A 7,431-nucleotide genomic window follows, 5' to 3' on the forward strand; every position below is an offset into this window, starting at 1 on the left:
CACAAACAATCCCCGGCAACGGCGCCAAAAACTTGGTGCGCGAAATTGTGAACAATACTTTTCACAACTCTCATAATCCCCGGTCATGAACCCCAAAAACTTGGTTTTCAATACCATGGCATAAACACAACTTCGCACAACTAACCAGCAAGTGCACTGGGTCGTCCAAGTAATAAACCTTACGCGAGTAAGGGTCGATCCCACGGAGATTGTTGCTATGAAGCAAGCTATGGTCACCTTGTAAATCTTAGTCAGGCAGACTCAAATGGGTATAGATGATGAATAAAACATAAAGATAAAGATAGAGATACTTATGTATATCATTGGTGAGGGCTTCAGATAAGCGTATGAAGATGCCTTCTCTTCCGTCTCTCTGCTTTCCTACTGTCTTCATCCAATCCTTCTTACTCCTTTCCATGGCAAGCTTATGCAAGGGTTTCACCGTTGTCAGTGGCTACCTCCCATCCTCTCAGTGAAAATGTTCCTATGCTCTGTCACAGCATATGGCTAATCAGCTGTCGGTTCTCGGTCAGGCCGGAATAGAATCCAACGATTCTTTTGCGTCTGTCACTAACGCCCCGCCTGCTAGGAGTTTGAAGCACGTCACAGTCATTCAATCATTGAATCCTACTCAGAATACCACAGACAAGGTTAGACCTTCCGGATTCTCTTGAATGCCGCCATCAGTTCTCGCCTATACCACGAAGACTCTGATCTCACGGAATGGCTGGCTCGTTTGTCAGGCGAGCACTCGGTTGTCAGGCGATCAACCATGCATCGTGTATCAGGAATCCAAGAGATAAACACTAGAGCCTCGTATGCTTGTAGAACAAGAGTGGTTGTCAATCACTTTGTTCATGAGTGAGAATGATGATGAGTGTCACGGATCATCACATTCATCAAGTTGAATAACAAGTGATATCTTGGACAAAGAACAAGCGGAATTGAATAGAAGAACAATAGTAATTGCATTAATACTCGAGGTACAGCAGAGCTCCACACCTTAATCTATGGTGTGTAGAAACTCCACCGTTGAAAATACATAAGAACAAGGTCTAGGCATGGCCGAATGGCCAGCCTCCCAAAGTGGGTTCAATCATAAAAACATGATCAAAAGATGAAAATACAATAGTAAAAGGTCCTATTTATAGAGAACTAGTAGCCTAAGGTGTACAAAGATGAGTAAATGACATAAAAATCCACTTCCGGGCCCACTTGGTGTGTGCTTGGGCTGAGCAATGAAGCATTTTCGTGTAGAGACTCTTCTTGGAGTTAAACGCCAGCTTTTATGCCAGTTTGGGCGTTTAACTCCCATTTTGGTGCCAGTTTCGGCGTTTAACGCTGGAAATTCTGTAGGTGACTTTGAACGCCGGTTTGGGCCATCAAATCTTGGGCAAAGTATGGACTATCATATATTGCTAGAAAGCCCAGGATGTCTACTTTCCAACGCCGTTGAGAACGTGCCAATTGGGCTTCTGTAGCTCTAGAAAAGTGAATTTTAACTAAAAACTAATAAAAATATACTAAAAACTAACTATATCATACCAAAAACATACTAAAAACAATGCCAAAAAGCGTACAAATTATCCGCTCATCAGTACTCTGGGTGTTAAACGCCAGTAAAGGTACCATTTTAGGCGTTAAACACCAGAATGGGCACCATTCTGGGCATTTAACGCCAGAATTGCAGCATCCTGGGCGTTCAGCAAAACGCCCAGTGATGAAGGGGTTTCTGGCGTTTAACGCCAGCCAGAGTACCTGGCTGGGCGTTAAACGCCCATAATGACCACTATTTGGGCGTTAAACGCTCAGAATGGTATCCATTCTGAGCGTTTAACGCCAGAAAGGTAGGGGATAGAGATTTTGTTTTCCACTTCAAATTTTTTCAAACTTTCGTATTTTGATCCATCATTTTCTACATAAAGACATTACAAACTTTCATCATTCACCTTGAAATTTCAAAAATTAAACAATTATCTAAATCATTCTTCAAATCTCTTTCAAATCCTTTCCCAATCTTCTTCAAAAAAATAAAATATCTTCTCAAATTCTTTCCATATCTTCTTAAATCTCCTTCAAAATTTTTGAAATCTCTCTCCCTCCCTTATAAATACACATTCGGCCATCCCCCCTCCCCACCATTCGAATTTGATCTCTTCCTCTCTCTCCTCTTTCCATTCTTTTGCTTGAGGGCAAGCAAACCTCTAAGTTTGGTGTGCTTTTCCGTGATCACTAAGCCAAGATTTATCAAGATCATGCCTCCTAAGGGAAAACAATCCAATTCAAAAGGCAAGAAAGAGAATAATCCAAAGAATCTTTGGAATCAAGAGAAGTTCTTAACCAAAGAACATGCAGACCATTACCACAAAATAATAGGTCTGAGGTCAGTGATCCCAGAAGTCAGATTCGATCTGAAAGAAGAAGACTATCCAGAGATCCAAGAACAAATTCGAATAAAAGGATGGGAAGTTCTAACCAACCCTGAGACAAAGGTTGGAAGAAACATGGTTCAGGAATTCTACTCAAATCTGTGGCTGACAGATAAGTAGAGAATGACTGGAACTACTTTTCATACTTACAGAACCATGGTCAGAGGGAGAAATATTTACTTCCATCTGGACAAAATAAGAGAGGTCTTTAAATTGCCTCAACTACAAGATGATCCTGAATCCTTTAATAGGAGAATGGTGAGAGTAGATAAGGGGTTGGATCAAGTTCTAGAGGACATATGCTTCCCTGGAACTAAGTGGATGACCAATTCAAAAGGTGTCCCAAACCAACTCAAGAGGGGAGATCTCAAACCAGTTGCAAGAGGTTAGCTAGACTTCATTGGGCTTTCTATTTTGCCCACTAGTAACCGTTCTGAGGTCACTATCAAGAGAGCAGTGATGATTCATTGCATTATGCTAGGAAAAGAAGTGGAGATTCATCATCTGATTGCTTGTGAGATTTATACAATTGCAAACAGGAACTCCACTGAAGCCAAACTGGCTTACCCAAGCTTAATCTCTTTAATATGTAAAGATGCTAGGGTGAGGATGGGAGTAGATGAATTCATTCCAATTGAACATCCAATCACCAAGAAGTCAATGGAAGGACAATTGCAAGATAATTCAATCAAAAGGAGGGCGCATGTATTTCTCCCTGAACTTCCTGAATTTGACTACTGGGCCCGCCTAGAAGCATCTGTTGCCAAGCTGCAAGAAGTTATGGAACAAATTAAGGAAGAACAGCAGAATCAAAACTGCATGCTCTACAAACTGCTGAAGGAACAAGAGAAGCAGGGGCGTGAGCTACAGGAGCTGAAGCGCCAGAAGCTCTCCCTTGAAGGGTCAAACACCCCACAAGTTGAGGGAGCATCCACTTCTCAAAATCAAGGTTGTTGAGTCCTAACTCTGTGATAACCTCTATCATTAGGAATCAATTTTAGAGTCATTTAAATTTCTGTTTTTAATTTTCTATTTTCTATTATTATTAGTCTTCTCTTATAATTATCTTTGAGTCTTGTTCTTATTTCATAATTAATAAAATTTAAGGTTCATGTCTTAAAGCTATGAGTGTCCTATGAATCCATCACCTCTCTTAAATGAAAAATGCTTTAATCACAAAAGAACAAGAAGTACAGGATTTCGAATTCATCTCTGAAACTAGTTGAATTAGTTTAATGTGGTGACAATACTTTTTGTTTTCTGAATGAATGCTTGAACATTGCATATGTCTTTTGAATTTGTTGATTAAAGAATGTTAAACTTGTTGGCTCTTGAAAGAATGATGGAAAAGGAGAAATGTTATTGAGGATTTGAAAAATCATCAGATTGATTCTTGAAGCAAGAAAAAGCAGTGAATTCAAAAAAAAAAAAGCAAGCAGAAAAAGCCAATAGCCCTTTTAAACAAAAAGGCAAGGGTAAAAATAAAAAGTGATCCAAGGAAAAAAGAGCGTGCTTAAGAACCCTGGACACCTCTAATTGGGGACTCTAGTAAAGCTGAGTCACAATCTGAAAAGGTTTATCCAATTTTGTGTCTGTGGCATGTATGTATCCGGTGGTAATACTGGAAGACAGAGTGCTTTGGGCCACAGCCAAGACTCATAAAGTAGCTGTGTTCAAGAATCATCATACTTAACTAGGAGAATCAAGAACACTATCTGAATTCTGAGTTCCTATAGATGCCAATCATTCTAAACTGCAAAGGATAAAGTGAGATGCCAAAACTGTTCAGAGGCAAAAAGTTACTAGTCCCGCTCATCTAATTGGAGATAAGTTTCATTGATATTTTGGAGTCTATAGTATGTTCTCTTCTTTTTATCCTATTTGATTTTCAGTTGCTTGGGGACAAGCAACAATTTAAGTTTGGTGTTGTGATGAGCGGATAATTTATACGCTTTTTGGCACTGTTTCTAGTATGTTTCTAGTATGTTTTAGTTAGTTTTTATTATATTTTTATTAGTTTTTAGTTAAAATTCACTTTTCTGGACTTTACTATTAGTTTGTGTATTTTTCTGTGATTTCAGGTATTTTCTGGCTGAAATTAAGGGACCTGAGCAAAAATCTGATTCAGAGGCTGAAAAGGACTGCCGATGCTGTCGGATTCTGACCGCCCTGCACTCGAAGTGGATTTTCTGGAGCTACAGAAGCCCAATTGGCGCGCTCTCAATTGCGTTGAAAAGTAGACATCCTGGACTTTTCAGCAATGTATAATAGTCCATACTTTTCCCAAGATTTGATGGCCCAAACCGGCATTGCAAATTAGCTTTAGAATTCCCGGCGTTTAACGCTGGAACTGGCACAAAAGTTGGAGTTAAACGCCCAAACTGGCATAAAAGCTGACGTTTAACTCCAGGAAAAGTCTCTACACATGAAAGCTTTAATGCTCAGGCCAAGCACACACCAATTGGACCCCGGAAGTGGATTTTTACGTCATTTACTCATTTCTGTATATCTTAGGTTACTAGTTCACTATAAATAGGATCTTTTGACATTGTATCTTCCAAAATACACGTTTCATATTGTACCTTCCACGGCATGAGTCTCTAAACCCCATGGTTGGGGGTGAGGAGCTCTGCTGTGTCTTGATGGATTAATGCAATTACTACTGTTTTTCATTCAAACACGCTTGTTTCCATTCTAAGATATCACTTGCTCCTCATCTTGATGAATGTGATGATCCGTGACACTCATCATCATTCTCACCTATGAACGTGTGCCTGACAACCACCTCTGTTCTACTTTAGATTGAGTGGATATCTCTTGGATTCTTTAGCTAGAATCTTCGTGGTATAAGCTAGAATATATTGGCGGCCATTCTTGAGGATCCGGAAAGTCTAAACCTTGTCTATGGTATTCTGAGTAGGACTCAGGGATTGAATGACTGTGACGAGCTTCAAACTCGCGATTGTGGGGCGTTAGTGACAGACGCAAAAGAATCACTGGATTCTATTCTGACATGATCGAGAACCGACATATGAATAGCCGTGCTGTGACAGAGCGCGTTGAACATTTTCACTAAGAGGATGGGAGGTAGCCATTGACAACGGTGAAACCCTACATACAACTTGCTATGGAAGGAGCCTTGCGTGTATGAAGAAGAAGACAGTAGGAAAGCAGAGATTTAAAAGATAGAGCATCTCTAAAACCTCAACCTGTTCTCCATTACTGCAAAACAAGTATTTATTTTATGTTCTTCTATTTTTCACAATTAAACCTGAGAATTATTGATATCCTGACTAAGAGTTACAAGATAACCATAGCTTGCTTCAAGCCGACAATCTCCGTGGGATCGACCCTTACTCACGTAAGGTATTACTTGGACGACCCAGTGCACTTGCTGGTTAGTTGTGCGGAATTGCGAAAGTGTGATTGCAATTTCGTGCACCAATAATCTGGTAGATTTGAATGAGTTGGACAGCGCAAGCGACGCGGATGCGTGGGTCACGTGGTTGCGCGGAGAATCCTTGAATGAGGTGACGCGGACGTGTCGGTCACACGGATGCGTGATATGATTTGCACTAGTGGCGCAAGGGCAGCTTCGCGTTTGCACAACTCTCTGTGTGAAACATGTTTTTGCCAAATTTTAGGGTGACACGGTCGCGTGGTTGACACGATCGCGTGAATGGCCTAATTATGAAAACGGCACGAACGCGTGGGGCACACGTTCGCGCGGCAGGGCTTGTGCGGCTAGCACAGGTTCAGTCCAGCTCCAGCGCAACTCACTGCCATACACCCTTTTACGTCGAATTGTAGGGCCACGCGTTCGCGTGGTTGACGCGGACGCGTGGGGAGGCCATTTTACTAATGACGCGATTGCGTCATCCACGCGGTCGCGTGGGTCAAATGGTGCCAGGGGCACGCCTCCAGCCACACTTTTGCGTAACTATTTTTTTTTTCTTCAATGTTGCGAAGGCACTATGACGCGAGCGCGTCAACGACGCTGGCGCGTCGCATGCCTTAATCCCTTTTTTTTATATATGCAATATGCTATATGCGAATGAGATGCAAAATATAGGCATTAGTACTGAGAAGAGTTATTGACGAAGAAAATTAAGGAGAGGGGAAGGAACGATCATACCATGGTGGGTTGTCTCCCACCTAGCACTTTGCTTTAACGTCCTTAAGTTGGACGCTCCACTAGCTCAGTCGTCTGCTGTGGGTGGATCTTTCAAGAGGAAGATCTCCAGTTCCTGGTTTTTTGACATCTTTTTGCCATGGAATAACTTCAAGCGATGTCCATTGACTTTTATAAGTTTAGAGCTTGAAGGATGGCTCAAGTGAAAGACTCTGTATGGTTCCGCCCTCTCTACTCGATAGGGACCGTCCCATCTGGATCTCAGCTTGCCTGGCATGAGCCGCATTCTGGAGTTGTAAAGGAAGACTAAGTCCCCAGGTTAGAATTCTCTTCTCTTGATGTTCTTGTCATGCACAGCTTTCACCTTCTCTTTATACAGCCTGGAGTTTTCATAAGCTTCTAGGCGAAGGTTCTCTAATTCTTGCAGTTGTAACTTCCGTTCAGCTTCGGCTCTCTCATAGTCCATGTTGCATTCCTTTACCGCCCAGAAGGCCTTGTGTTCTAACTCAACTGGGAGATGACAGGCCTTTCCATAAACTAAGCGGAAAGGACTCATCCCAATCGGTGTCTTGTATGCTGTCCGATATGCCCAAAGCGCATCTTGGAGCCTGTTGCTCCAGTCCTTTCTATGAGGCTTGACTATCTTTTGTAGTATGCGCTTTATCTCTCTGTTAGACACCTCTGCTTGCCCATTAGTCTGGGGGTGATAGGCTGTTGATACTTTATGAATTATCCCATGCCTCCTTAGTAAACTTGTTAGTCTCCTGTTACAAAAGTGAGTGCCTTGATCGCTCACGATTGCTCGTGGTGATCCAAAGCGACAAATAATATGGTTTCTAACAAAGGAAACAACAGTGTTAGCATCATCAG

Source organism: Arachis stenosperma, chromosome 3, assembly GCF_014773155.1.
Source record: "Arachis stenosperma cultivar V10309 chromosome 3, arast.V10309.gnm1.PFL2, whole genome shotgun sequence".
NCBI classification, from domain to species: domain Eukaryota; kingdom Viridiplantae; phylum Streptophyta; class Magnoliopsida; order Fabales; family Fabaceae; genus Arachis; species Arachis stenosperma.